At 39.7% G+C, this 15,832-nt stretch overlaps 1 protein-coding gene across 7 annotated transcripts in view; it reads right to left on the bottom strand.

The window, feature by feature from the left end:
• The window catches only part of APBA2 (amyloid beta precursor protein binding family A member 2), a 202,525-nt gene that overhangs the window by 164,373 nt on the left and 22,320 nt on the right, over positions 1-15,832 (bottom strand). The window contains exon 3 of one of the 7 annotated variants that reach the window (XM_074966196.1): positions 12,320-12,396. The exons of the other annotated variants lie outside the window; for them this stretch is intronic. The gene's annotated coding sequence lies outside the window, so the exon portion shown is untranslated. The remainder of the gene's footprint in view (positions 1-12,319; positions 12,397-15,832) is intronic. 7 annotated transcript variants of the gene reach the window in all.

The raw sequence follows: 15,832 nt of genomic DNA, 5'->3' as shown, positions 1-15,832 counted from the left end.
CCTGAAAACTATGCGGCTCTGGTTACAAAAAAGGACCAGGAAGATAAGGCAAAACAGAAAGCTGATGCGGCTAAACGACGTTCATCTGGCTCTTTGAAAACTCCTGGAGAAAAGATTTTTTGTGAAGCTTCATCTGAAAAGAATCCCAAAATTGAGCAAACAAGACTTGACTCATATTTAAGTCCTCAAAGGTTACAGTCACCATGGATGCCAACATTTTCTGTGAAGGGCTAATGGAAATGGTTTGCTTGAGTTCAACACCGCTCACTACCTTCAGGCTAAAGAACAAAGGATTCCAAAAAACTGCAGGTGAAATGGGTCGGCAGCTTGGCGTTTTGACAGGGCACGATGCAGTTCATCATTTAGTTGTCAGCTGAGTCTGGTCGTGAAGAGTTCAAGAAAGCTTTGGAGCAAAAATTGTGCTACCTGAAAATGGATGCAGCCACCCATGGAAACAGAAATTTCCTTGCAATCAATGCTCAGTACTAAGAAGAAGGAAAAGATAAAGCTGTGGTAAAAACCTTGGACATAATCAACGCTGAAGGGCGTCACAATTCTTCATACGTGAAAAGTCAAGTAAAAGCTATTTTAGAAAAATTTGGGATCAGTGAAATGCAAGTGCTGAGCATCTGCGTTGACAATGCAGCAAACATGACGGGTGCCGTCAAAAATGTGAGCAAGGACAATGAAACCATTTCTACTTCTGAGAACAGGGATGTGGACAGAACTGAAGCTATTTTGCCAACTGAAGGAACTAAAGGAATGGATGAAATCAAACTCAACATGGAGGCTGCTGCGCAATGGGTTAATGACCCTAGCCTCATACTTCCAACATGGCTTCATGAGGACGACTCAAAAGTCCAACTGATGAGGTGTGGTATTCACACTCTTCAGTTGGCAATCTGGAATGGACTGAACAAAGAACATGCGAAGCAATTTCTGGCAAAAATTCGACAAGTCGTTGTCAAACTACAAACCCCAAGTATTCCAAGTGTTCTGCTTGATCTACATGGGTTAACTCAATCATTGGATACTGTGACTTGCTGGGGTTCAACAGTTGCGATGATTGATCAGCTTCTCATTTTTCAATCTTACTGTGAACAAGTGGCTGCTGCTGGAACAAGAGAACTCAAGTTAACAAAAGCTGAATGGGACGAAGTGAAGAACCTGCAAGACCTCTTGGCAAAGCCAAACCAAACAACCGTGAATCTTCAAGCTGTCGATGTATCCCCGGGAGTTTTAATGAAGGAATGGCGAAAACTGTCAAAATTCTGGCAAGAAAATGGTGGACAAATTGCGGAAGAAATTCTATCCTACTTGCAGAAACGCGAAGGGAAGCTTTTTGACAATATTCATTTCCTTGCTGGAGTTTATGTTGACCCACGGTATCGGATTCTTCTTACCTCAAGGGAAATACCAAAGGCAAAGGAAAGGCTCCTTGATATTGCTCAAAGACTCGAAAAACAAAATCTATTGCTGCATTTGAACTCAGCCAAAGAGGTTGAAGAAAACGAAACACACCAAAAGGAGTCATCAACAATCAAATTTGCCATTGCGGAAAGTTCACATCCTTCAGAAATAGCAGGCTGTTCTCAAACTTCTGTCTCCACTCTGAACTTGTTCGAGTGTCCATCCCTGAGACATCTTCAACCATCATAGGGAAATGGAGATAATTCAAGCATCAATTCTTCAGAAGATGACGCCTTCGAAAGGGAACTGGATAAACAAGAAAGACACCGGCAAGTTTCTGCGATTCATAATTGTAATGAAGCATTATTCAAGAGAAACTTTCTGGAAGATTGTGAAGCGATGGAGTCTATTGGTAGGCTAAAAGTTAAGTCTATTTTTGAGGCTATTCACAGCTACCCACACCGCATTGCTTCGAGCATGCCAACAACTCAAGCTAGTGTAGAGTGACTGTTTTCGGCTTTAAAGTTAATTGTAAATGATTTGCGGCAGGCTATGAAAGACGCCTTGATTGCTGCAATAATTTTTTACAGAATGAATTATGAATGATTCTAGTTTGTATCATTGTTGATGACATTTAAATTGTTTTAAAAGTCTGAATAAAAATAATGTTTTTTTCAAAATTACAGTATGCACTTTTTTATTTAGTTAAAAATTAATCTGAGTCGGAAAGCGAAGCGGAGTCGGAGTGGAACTGGAGCAGTCACTATTGGTGCCAGAGCGGAGCTGGAGCGGAGCAATTCAAAAATCTGATTGCTCCAAATCCCTGTCCGCTACTACTCTGATATGCAAAATTACTGCAAAAGACCCACAGACATAAATTAAAGCAACACAGAACTGGACTGAATGACATTCAGTCCAGTCCACCATGCACAAATGACACTGATCCTTAGAGATAAGGTAGAATATTCCATGCTCCCATCTCTGACTCAGAAGCTTTGGGGTCTAATACCAGCAGCTGAGTTCATGCTTTATGATGACACCACACTCCAGTATTTAGGATGTACTGCATTGATTTGATGGCAATACTGCGTAGAAGGGGCATGTTTTCTCATCTCTGGATCAGTGTTTCTTAATGGATATCTCCCAGATTAATTGGCAGCAAAGCACAGTGTGCAAACAGGAAGATTACACAAGTCTCATGAACAAACACGTCTAATGACATAAGAAAAATTAGGATTCCAGCACAGAGTATTTTTATCCCACACAACTTAAGACTGCAATATTACTAATTTGCATTATAAGCTCTTCTGGAATCTATTACCATTAAGCATAATAAAAGAGAGCTCTCCATCTACTGCTCACTCACTACATAAGCCTTGTTTTCACTCACAGTAGGTTACTTTGCCATCTGCCCCAGCTTGATTAAAAAATTGTTTTCTATTAAGCTGGGAGAATTACAAAGCTCTCTTTCACATCCACATTCAAACCAGCTTGACAGTATCATTCCAGGTGTGGCCATTGTTCCTGCTGTATGAGGGAGATTCAGGGTATGTCTACACTGCAATAAAACACCTATAGCTGGCCCCAGTCAACTGACTTGGACTTGCAGGGCCTGGGCTGTGTGACTATAAAACTGCAATGTAGACTTTCAGAGCCAAGCTGGAGCTTGGGTTCTGGGACCCTCCTTCCCATGGGGTCCTGGAGCCTGGGCTCCAGTCCAAGTCTTAAGGTCTACACTGCAATTTTATAGCCCCATGAGCCCAAGTCAGCTGACACAGGACATCCAAGGATGCTTTACTGCAGTGTAGACATAGCCAGTGGCTGCCACTCTATATCTGCGTATTACTTGGGAACAGTCAAGAAAGGGGGAAATTTGTGCTTAATTTTGTTTTGATAGCCAAATCCTGCAGTCCAAACTCAAGTAAAACTCCCAGTTCATAGGAGTTCTGATTAAGGCAGATCTGCAGGATTTGACACCAAGACTAGACCAAAGACGGTTGTGGGTTCCCTATTCCACACTAGTCCTGAAGAAACTGTACACTGACGACTCACTGAAAGAGAGACTGCTCTCCCCTTGATGCAAAGACACAAGTCCCATTGTTCACTACATCAAAGTATGTTCATTTGTTAATCTTCATAACAGGAAAAGTAGGGATGTATAATTTTTATTTTGCATTTGGAGAAACTGAGTCAGAGAAGCCTATATCTTCAGAAGCTGTCAGTGATTTTGGATGCCTTTTTTTTGCTTCTCAACTTCAGCCTGATTTTCAGAGATGTTGAGTACCTACATCTCCACTACTGCTTTCAATCAAAATTGTGGCTATTCAGCCCCAAGGTATGTCAGACTGGTCACTCAAAAATTGAGGCATCTATTATTAGTGGGTACCACCCCTACACTCACCCCTACAGACTACCCTAAAAACATATAGTCTATTTTAAAACATTTTAAAAACACAATAAAAAATGAGAAACACCTAGAGAGATCAAACATTTATTTACTGTCATTCAAAAATTCCCCCCCCCAATCTGAAAGAGTCCACCTTTTCCATCAAAAGTAAACCTAAATCACTGAAACCTGTAATGATATGTGATATGTTTAAGACCCTGAGCCCATCTAAGCTGATTAAACTACATAGGTCTTGAAGTAAGAACCAATAATAAAAAATATAAAATGGATATCCACCCACACTAACAGCACTACCAACTTGTCAAGGGAACATCAGTGATCATGTACCATACTAATCACATATCAGAATTCTATAAGCCATCAAAACAACTCATAATACTGATCAGGCCTCAACTTTTCCTGGATGACTGAATCATTTGGGTTAGAAACAAAAAAGTATAAACTTTTCCTAAATTGTGCAGGTGTCACGCCAGCCCAATCCTCCAAATGCTTCCTCCTGCCAAACATCTCTTCCTTTTTTGCCATGGTTGAGGCAGACAGGTCACTTACATACAGGTTTGTACTTCATCTAGAAACAGGTGAAGTTGTAAAACTTTAAGCTCTGGATTTGATTAAAAGGAAACTTACAGTAGCAGATAAGTTTCCTTTTCAGTTTCTGTATCAGCAGCACACCTATGTTACTGTAGCTCAAAACATATCACCCCTACCATAGCACTAACACTAATACATCGATGAGATCCAGTTGAAAAGACCTTCCCAAGAGGACTAGAAACTGCCCAATTTGACTATTCAGTGTGCCTGAATTTTCAGAGAAATGCCAGGCTGCACACTCCTGCAAGCAAGTAAGCAGTACTCCATGGTCAACAGTTTCCTAGTATCAAAGACTAAAGAAATCAGCGTGACGCTCTTTATTTTTGTCTGCTGCCAGTAAGAGAATCTCCATCGAGATCCCAGAATTTCACTTACACACTGAAAAGATCTGAAAAGACAGAGAGTTCCAAAAAAGTCTGTTTGCAGCATCACTTTCTTGGTAATGTTCTGCTAAAGAAAGAATGGCAACTGGAACTAAAATTTCAAGCTGTCAATAAAAATATATACTACATGAATGTTGAAAGATAGCAGAGCTAATTAATCATTAATAAAGACCATCTGGCATTTTGCTCTCTACAAGAAAAGTATTAACAGATAGAAATAATAATCAACAGAGCGCCCAGAGTCTCCCACTGGCCTTACATCAACCACAAAGGACAAGGGTCCCTCTCCCAAGTAGCTAGTTGAAGGATCAACGGTACATTTTTCATCTCTCAGGGTTCTACTGTTTTCACAGTCTCAAACAGGCCACTTCTGATCTGATTGATCCTATCCCCGAAATAAGGCAACAGCTCCTCACAAGCAATAAACATACATTACTCCTATGGTGCCAAGGGCAATGCAAATCTGCTATGGAGCCAACATGCAATGGTTATGGAGCCAAGGCAAGATTACCCACAACTCAGGAGAGTTCCATCAGTAAAGATTTTGCAGATGCTGTGGATGAAGCGCGAAAAAAAATTCTTCAACTCAACCAGTGCCATTTAAAATACATGATGACTGTGATGCTAAGGAACAAGAGATTGTCTCCTAAAAAGGCAAATAGTGGAAATGGCACTCATGTACACTGCCAAACTAAGGATGAAATTCTATTCATTAAAAGAAACAAGTGGAAAGCTTACCGGATTTCTTTTGGCTACAAGGTTTGTGGAATGCGTGCACTATGATTTTGTGGATCTGTGTTTGTAGATTTGACTGAGGGCTGGTCTGCCAATCCATGCTTGTCAAACATCGTTAGTACTAAATCTATATCTATGCTCATATGTGATCTATAAAGATTTTTTAATCTACCGTGATCATTCTTTACTATTGATCTCTCATAAAGAAGTGAAAAACAATCCATCTTTGGTTGAAACTGAAGGTCCAAATAGCTGGGCACAATACATATGCACAAAAAGAAACAACATACAATTTTATCCAAAAGTCTCCTATCTTTTTCATAAATGTTACAATCACAGAAAAATAAATCAAATATAATTTACTTGAAGCAACATGCAAGGAATTTTTGTACAAGCAATTTCCATTGCATTGTTTCCTCTCAAACATGTTTTCATTTTAATATATGCTAGTAATGTTTACTGAATCGTGCTTGGATTTTTTTATTACATTAGATTGATCCCCCGTAGTATTACTGTCACAGATGAAAGAACTGCATATAACTTCATTTGTTTAGGGGCCCAAAGTCCTCCCAGTAGCATCAGGAACAGGGTGTTCCCAAGAGCAAGCTTTTGGATCACTGGTTGAGCTGAACAATATTAAAAGCTCAGGTAGCTATAGTAAGATATTAGAATAATTTATGCATTGCTCAGAAGCGTAGCTAAGGTTGGTAGTAATTTAGTCTCATAAAATGAGACCTTGAACAGTTGGTGTGATAAGATAGATGCTTTAACACCAAATCCTCAGACTCTTGTATCCTATCTACTTTGGAGCAAGCCACGTTCTTTCTTGGGGACCTACCATTACAGATACTCAAACCATGTGGATCTGGAGGTCTACCCCTTCTGAAGAGCAGCAAGTGAAGCATACGCCATGTTTTAAGTGAGGAGGCTGCTGTCAGGCCCTCAAAAGATGTAACCTGTTCCAGTCTTCAATGTGATCCCGGGGGGGGGGAGGTGGGGGGTGATCCCACAATGTGAATGAAAACAATGTGGAAGGGAAGAACCTTACTCTAGGCACCTCTAACTATCTCATCTGTACTCCTGAAGGACTGATGTTAAGATGGGGAATATGCAACATGCCTCTCACACCGAGCATTGTGGATTCTCTCACGACTTGACTTTTCTAGAGAGTTCATTTCCATCCTTCTAACAAACTGTCAAAAGTAAAAGTAGGATATACTACACATATCAGTGGAGGCTTCTTCACACTAGCTAGAATATACTACTCCTGGGGGAATTCTGCACCACTGCGCAATGCAGAATTTTGCAGAAATTAATGTTGTGAGCACAGAATTTTCTTTCCCCTACAGAAATGGGCTGCAGTGCTGCTGGTCACCACTAGGGGTCACTGGACCTGGCAGAGCCCAGCTCATATATAGAAGACCCCGCCAGGGGGAAGGGGAAGGAGCTAGAGGGTTCCCGGCAGCATCACTTCCCCACACGCCCTGAGGGAAGGAAACAGTGGCGCACAGGAAACTCCACGCAAGCCCAGTACCCAACATCAGGCTGTGTCTCCTTCTAGATCCCTGGGCTCGGGGGAGGGGGAGAGGTCACAGCTGGACTCTGGAGGGGAGAAGGGGGGTATCTGGGCTCTGGGGGGAGGGGGTGCAGGTATTTGGACTGGAGGAGTGGGGGGACCATGACTGAGCTCTGGGAGGAAGGGGGTTTGGGTGTATTAGGTGGGTAGGCACTCCTGTGGGAATTTTTGTGGGTGTCTGTATTGTTACAGACATACTTGCTGACAGGTATTTTGAAATAAATTACCAAAATAATGGAAACTGGCGTGATTATGTAGTGTTATTTTGACAAATAAAATTTGCAGAATTTTAAAATATTGTGTGCAGAATTTTTAATTTTTTGATGCAGAGTGCCCCCAAGAGTAATACACTCGGCTACTAAAAATAAGTTAGCCAATAAGGAGAATTCAGGGATGAAATTAGGTTCTCTTACTTGGCACTAAAATAAAGTTTGTGCCTTTGAACTCTCCATACACAACTCCATATTCAGTTAATGTTTATTTGTTTCATTTTTAGACTTGGATTAAGTGCTAGGGTTTGGATGAACTTTGTTTTCCTGGAGTAGAGAGAGATTTTAACTCTTAACTCCAGTTTTAGGTTAAATTCCATTTTTAATAAATTTTGTTTGAACAGCATTTTCTACATTAACAGCCAGCCAGCACACAACACTTTGGCATTCAATTTCTGTAGAAAAACAGAAGACAAAACCGCTGAGATGGTATCTGGAATTTCTGCAGAAGAAGTTAAACAAGAATATTAAGTAAGGGGCTTCAGAGTAGCAACCGTGTTAGTTTGTATCCGCAAAAAGAAAAGGAGTACTTGGGGCACCTTAGAGACTAACCAATTTATTTGAGCATAAGCTTTCGTGAGCTGTAGCTTAGCTCATGAAAGCTTATGCTCAAATAAATTGATTAGTCTCTAAGGTGCCACAAGTACTCCTTTTCTTTTTAAGTAAGGGGCATCACCCCTATAACTAGTATCATTAAGAGCCAAAGTTCTTCCAAATTATGATGGGTCTCACATTGAAGGCACATCAGAAGTGGTATAGGGCACAATCATGCAAAACACTACTGGGTGCACTGCTTAATACTTTAACTAGTTCCAATGAAGTCAACAGGACTACTCACAGTATTAAGCACTACACCTAGTAGTAAACGTTGACAGGATTGGCCCATAGGTGCACAAATTTTGCAAGATACTTAAGCACACCCTACTGACGTCAATGGGATTCAAACAGATGCTTATGCGCTTAGTTAAGGATGGGCATACTCACATGCTTAAGGCTAAGCATATTAAGTGGTTTGCTGAATCAGTCTTAGATCACAGCTGTGTGTTAGTTGTTAGGCAGAACAGGATTAAGCACTTAGGTGAACTGGCTGCAGTTAGTACCGTCTGATCTATAAGACTTGACCTGCAAAGCAAGAGTCCCAAGATAATTTGGCTGTGATGAAAATTCTTACCAAGGGCAATGAGCTCTACAGCAATTTTGTTGCTCTTCTTGACTTCAATTCTGTATTCAAAGTAGCAATATTTTAGCTCAACCTCCAAATGGACAGAAGAACCACCATTCTATAAACTAAATGAATAGGACTGGAGAGGCATGTAGTTAATGGTAAATCCAGTATGTCTATATACAAAAAGGATGTTCAACAGCTTCACCTTGTATTAAGAATACTACCAATTTGGGAAAATAAAGTTATACCTGTCTGAAAATTCTTTACCATCTATAATTACATCATCTACGGTTACCATAAATCCAAGAAGTCAGCAAAAAGACATTTTCCATCATGTTTCAATTTGTTTAATTTGTGCATTTGCCAGCACTTTTTACAGTCCATTTCTTTCTCACAGATGGGACTTTAATAAACAAGCCGGATAACAGAAGGGGTTTTGTCCATTTCTTTTTTAGATACAGGACATTCTAAAGAGTGCCCTGTCCAAAACTAGAATTTTTTTAAGTTAACATTCTAATTCACTGTTTTCCTTTAAGATGTCCATCTTTTCATAATAAATGCACCAGAATTATTTGCCCACTTATTGAAAAGGCTGTGAAAAGACATGGAATGAATATGGTACAGCTCTGATGGACAATACCCTGGACACTGATGCTTTCTATTGAAGTGATTTGACAGATCCCTAAGGTCAGACTTAATTGAGCTTGCTTTGATAATCTGGTTCCACGGAATACTAAAACACATTCTCTTCACTTATCAAGATGCATTTGTTGTACAATAGGATTCCAAACCAGGTGATTCATACTATACTATATTGTATAACCACATTACATTATTTTATTGCAATCTGCTTGAAGAAATTAACTCTTCTTTAATTATACTGACATCACAGGTCCTTTACACAGTGGGACTGAGAAGTACTAACAAACCTAGTTGCAGTGAGAAACAATCCTGGGGCTCAGTGTCAAAGGGGGCACAGTTAGCTGATGTACCACTGCACCATACTGCAGCAATTTCTGAAGTCTAAGTCACAGAACTATGTATGCGCTCTGAATGAATAAACAGCACTCCTAGGTAAGCATATGTTCAGTTTTGCCAGGGAACCTGCCAGCACTTGACCTGATGGATAACTTTACAGATCCCAGCCAAACCAACCTCAAGAAAGTGTGGTTGTTAAGGTCAAGGAGGAAGTAATACTCCCTTAACTTTTTGGGCACAAAATTAAAAGGGTTGATAGAATCATAGGACTGGAAGGAACCTCGAGAGGTCATCTAGTCCAGTCCCCTGCACTCATGGCACGACTAAGTATTATCTAGACCATTCTTGACAGGTGTTTATCTAACCTGCTCTTAAAAATCTCCAATGATGCTAAAGTGTGCTTTCTCTCCAAAGAAAGCTGCTCATCTTATAGATTCTTAGGCAGAAGGGACCAATACGATCACCTAGTCTGACCTCCTGTACAGCACAGGCCTTAGAACATCCCCAAAATAAACATTCTTGGGGCTCTTCTCTGAACCTTCTCCAATTTATCAACATCCTTCTTGAACTGTGGATGTCCTATTCCAGCAACTTTCACACCAATGCCAAATACAGAGGTAAAATAACCTCTCTACTCCTACTCAAGATACTCCTGTTTATGCAACCCAGGATCACATTAGTTCTTTTGGCCACAGCATCACACTGAGCTCATGTTCAGCCGATTATCCACCTTGACCGCCAAATCTTTGTCAGAGTCATTGCTTCCTGGGCTAGAGTCCCCCATCCTGTAAGTATGGCCTATATTCTTTGTTCCTAGATGGATACATTTAGGCATATTAAAACGCATGTTGTTTCTTGCGCCCAGTTTACAAAGCAACCCAAATCGCTCTGAATCAGTGACACAGGGGTGGAGTAGGAGGGAAGAACCTAAATAATGGACTAAAGGTATGGTTACACAGAAAGAAAAGAAAGCAACTATGTCAAAAACTGGACCAGAGGGGTATAACTCTACAAAGAAACTCAGAAACACAAAGCCTAGAGTATATTCTGCAAAATGGCAATGTTAAGAAATGTTTGATCATAAACCACTCTCTCAATCATGGTTCTAGAGCCAGACAATACGTAGATAAATAGCTAGACTCTACTGTGAATACTGATTTTTTACAGCTCTTCTTTCTGTTTTTAGGACTGACTAATGAGTTACAGAATGGAAGAGATTCGGTGGGGAGGGGTGGGGGAAGGGAAAATCTACCAACTGCTATGTTAAAGCTAGAGGAGTCAGAACCAAAACCTTGGTCTAAACTCCTCTGAATTCCAGGAGGCTCTGAGTTTGGAGACATTTCTGGGACAGACCAATTTTTTCCCCACCCCTCCAATTTTCTTTCCAGGTCAGGAAAAAAGACTCCTTTCTAGATTCAGCTTAAATCTCACAAAAACCAACAGCAGCAACATTTCTCATGAGATTTTGGCCATTCTAAGGCAGCATATGAATTTTATTCAAAAGAATTACCAGCTGAGAATTAACAACATTTCTCAAAGTAGCTCTGCTTGGTGGCACACAAGTTCCGCTGGCCATGCAATACTAAGTGCCTTCAGCACCCTCATTTCTCATTATCCTGAGGGGAAGATGCTCAGCACCTTGCCAAATAAATTCACTTTTATGCATAACAACATGCATTAAATTTTGTAAACAGAAGCGTAAGGTAAGCGTGATGAAGTGCCGTGTGCAGGCACCCCTTTTTTTCCCCCCCAGTTATTGAACATTATGAGATGCTTCATCTTCACTGTGGGTGACCAGATGTCCCGACTTTATAGGGACAGTTCCAATATTTGGGGCTTTATCTTGTATAGGTGCCTATTACCCCCATCCCGATTTTTCACACTTGCTATCTGATCAGCCTATCTTCATTCCAAAACTGGATTTCAGCTGTACACCAAAAATGTTTTCCATGTGGAATACACAACATTTTTGGCACTCACTTCCTCCTACTCTAGAAATTTTGCATGAACCATTAAGCTATGTTACTTCATCCTCTGTGTAATAACTGGCATGTATGTGAAAAGACCTGCATTAAATCTTCATTAAAACTACAGCTATAAAGAGGATGACAATTAGTTTAATAGCACCAACTTGTAAGAGTTTTACCGGACAAAGGGGGAAATATTTTATGGCAGCTTAAATCCAAAGCAATTTTTTCTTAAGGAAAGAGCTCAAGATTTGTAATTACCATCTTAAAACTTTGTGCTATTCAGTCCCTGTATGTAAAACCTCTTGTTCAGTTACTTGTATTCAGGACATGAACAGCTTTCTTCCTGCTTGTGCAAGCAATTCAACATCAATTCATTCCTTTGCTTTCTGAAAGAAGGGTTTGGAGAAACTCAGGATAACAGAGTTGCTTAATTTGTATGCTAATATATGATGATTTCATTTAAAGTACTGAGCCTGGAGATCCCAGGTGCTAAATAAAACAAAGCATCAAAACTTTCATTGTTCAAAATTAGCATGTATTCTTCATTTTCTTCAAAACAACAAAAACACGTCAGTTAAATGCAAACATGTTAGATATGTGAAAAGAAGGGCATTGGTTTCCCATTTCGCAACTGTGCTGGAATGATTAATTCGCTAATGTCTGTATAGTGTTATGAAGAACCTCTATTACTACTTTATCATCATCACTTATCAAGGGTCAGATGCTTCCATCCATAATGTAGCAAAGGGGGAAGAAACCTATAGTAAGTAAATGCTCAATGGCACAGTATATTTACACAAAACATTTGCAACTTATCAAAAATAGACGCACTTACCCAGAAGCACCATGGGAAGAGTGAACCCCCAAAAGTTATGATCTCTGCTCTCTCCCTCATCCGTCCCTCACAAAAAACTGACAGCAATAAGTAAAGGAGAGAATTAATCACTACTTCTGTTGCAAAAGGCAACAGTGAGTTACTGCATGCAAACCTCTTTGAGGAGTTCTGTTCACACAGCTGATGGTGGAAAGCCAATGACAAGTTGGTAAAACAAATACTGAGGGGGAGGAAGGGTTGGTATGTGCTCCTGAGCAGAAGCACATTATGCCTATTATACATGGAATTCCCTATCACTTTAGGTCTTCAACAGAGTAGCCTTTCTGTGATTTTTCAGACCATACCCATCATTTTTTCAGACCATATCCCTCATTTGGCAGCAACTGGCCTAGCCCAATGACAACAGAGAATGGGGCAACTCAGCTTCTGAGCTTCTCCTAGTACGCACTTTTACCACATAAGCACTTGCTTCACATGTGGTTATCCCTGGCAAAGCAGCATACGGTCCTAAAGTGTAGTGTGTGGTTTGGAAAACAGAGAGAGAGAGACAAGGTGGGTGAGGTAATATCTTGTATTGGACCAACTTCAGTTGGTGAAAAAGACAAGCTATTGAGCCACTAGAGCTCTTCCTCAGGAAAACAATCATTCTGATCTAAAGAGATGCAAAGTGACATGATTGTAATTCATTTTAACTGCCAAATTATATTTATAAATATAAGCAAATTCAGACAAATAATCTGTTTCATTCCTTTGCTCTTAAAGGAATAAAGCCAGACTCTTATCTTAGTTACACCAAAGTAAGTCCAGAGTAACTAGTGAAATTAATAGTTACTTTAGATTTACACTAATGTGAAATCAGAAACGGGCTCACCAGTAGTCAAAAAGGTGCAGGATTTCATTAAGGTCTCAACATAGTTGTTTCCTTTATCCCTTTATATTTCTATAAGGGGCATTTTAAACACAGTTATGGTAATATATACTATATGTAATAATCTAAGAAAGGCATGCAGTGCATAGGAAAGCCGAGTTTTCAATATAGTGATACGCAATAATAATGAACAGGAGAAACAAAAAGCAATTTAAAATATTTTGATACTTATTTTGTCCATTACGTTGCATGCTGGCAATGTGGTAAGTTATATGTAATCCACAGTTAAGATACCTACTATACCATTTGACTTGATACTCATTCCGAATTGTAAATTAGCGTAACTTTAACAGTAGTGAAACACTGATCAAATGCTTAAGTTAAATTCAGATTATGACACTTGGCTATTTAAAATTACAAACACAGGTGGGCATGCTAATCAGAATGCTCAGCTCCCTTCCAGCCTCCTCACTCCCTGAAAAACAAGCTATTTTGATAATGTCCTGTGAGTTATCAGACTGTCATGACTTCATCATAGCACCTTACACCTTTACTTTCTTCCAACCACAAAAATTATGTTTTTTCGGTTTTTTTCCCCTTACAAAATACATGAAGGTTCTAAAGATACTGGTGACATAAGAGCAGCAATATGCACCTAAGATATTGCAATAATCCAATTTTCCCCACTTGCATGTGGTCTCAGCTTTCTGGAAATAGAAATTCAAAGCAGCCCAATTCTACTGTTAATCTATAAAAGTTAAACTCTTAGGTATTCACATTACACTTACTTTGGTGTAGAGTGTGGCCTTTAGCTAAAGTTTACAGCAAGAGCTGCCCCAATGCTGACCCTCAAAAAACCATCACTCCCCCAAGCTCCTTAGTGCACAGGGCCCTTGAGATGAAGCAGCCTACTCCCTGGTGCACCCACCAGGCTGGTAGAGAAAAAGGTTGGCCTACCTCTTCCCCGCCTCTTTTGGGGAAATTTATGTCACCCTCTCTCCCCTGCCACACCAGCTGCATGGTAGGCTGAATATTCAGGGTACAACTCCCCAGTGGCCTCTGAAATACAAACAGTAATGTACTAAAAATGGCCCTTCATATGAATACATAGTTGAACTGAAAATGTAATTTTAAAAAACTGACAAAGACTGCTTAGCACGTCTCAGCACCCAGCTACTGTACAGATGATGCTATAGAACTCAAATTGGATATAATAATTGGGGGTGAAAGAGTAGGTGAGAAATGACAGATAATAGCTGTCAAGTGAGCTAAAAAAATAAAAACTAAACAAGAAACACCCACACACATATTACCAAACAGTAAGTAAACATATCCAGACTCTGCATGTTGTGTGTGAGAAATTAAATTGTAAAAATTCAAATGCATGTAATTCTCTCCTATCAGTTTTAAGTAGATCTGGAATGCATAATCAGTTGTTTTATAGCTTGTTAGGATTACCATGAGATGTCTCTTGAAATCCCTTCAAAAAAATATTCCAATTTGTTTCTAATCCAAATTACTTTAGGTCACTGCAGATTTTAAGCAGCTAACCACAGATATTTCAGTTTCATCATTTCGACTTGGAACCATAATGACAGAAGCTATCTATTCTTGTTTTTTTCTCCCCTCTCTATTCTCTTCCAACCACAGCCTAAAAGCATCACTAACCTCTGGAGAAGGAACTCCATTTCCAGTCTAGGGACCAAACATTTTACAGATCAGCACAGGAAGGTTAAAGCATGAGTAGCCTATAAAAATAAAATGTTCTCACTTCATTAATGAAGGGCCTAATCCTAAAAATCCTTCCTTACTCTCATCGGTAGTTCAACTTTACCCATATGAACAATCCATTTGAAGGCAACAGAACTGCTCAAAGGAATATGGATTAGCCACTGAGCCAGTATCAGGCCCAAAGATTTTTAATCCTAAAACATTTGTTCACATCTTGAGAAAGATTTCCCCTCCATCCAGACACAGGTTTTTGCAAGAAAATAGAACAGCTACTGCTTTGCCCACAGAATGACTGACTATCAATAGCAATAGACCTGCAAATAAAACTCTGGCAACAATTTACTAACTTATACCCCCTAGTAAATCCTGTGCAGTGCTGAAATAGGCTTGGCTGTCTTATCACTATTGTGCAGGTCTGCAAATCTGCATCAGATTTGATTGTATTGCATGACAAATGAGAAAGCTATCTCAGGCTGCCTGGCAGCCTGAAAGAATATAGCAATGTGCATATAGCATAACCTGTACCTGTATCCTTCCAAAACTGTTATTTCCTAGAAGTTATCTGGTTTGTTCAGGACAAACATAGTAAAACACAAAAGTTATTTTTCTTCTTTCATTCAAATTTAGCTAAACTTAGGTCTTTTCTCGAAATTCAGTGTCCTGGAAATCCTGCCATCATCCAGGGCAATGGGTTAAATGACCCAATAAAGATACTATCCAGCACCAATAATTTTACAATTCTGAGAAATGCAACACAAGCCAGAAACTAAGACAATAAGCATAAGGCAACCATTAAAAAGTGGCAGGAATTAAATAAATTGAAAGTCTACCCACAGAAACAAAGAATCAGCGTTAGCTATGACAGTGAAGATATTTGCAACACATCAACCCAAGAAAGGCAATTTCAGGTATTA

The sequence above is a fragment of the Natator depressus genome, chromosome 10 (genome assembly GCF_965152275.1).
Source record: "Natator depressus isolate rNatDep1 chromosome 10, rNatDep2.hap1, whole genome shotgun sequence".
In the NCBI taxonomy this organism is placed as follows: Eukaryota; Metazoa; Chordata; order Testudines; family Cheloniidae; genus Natator; species Natator depressus.
The sequence above is the reverse complement of the archived record's forward strand: the minus strand, read 5'-3'. Positions and strand labels throughout refer to the sequence as shown.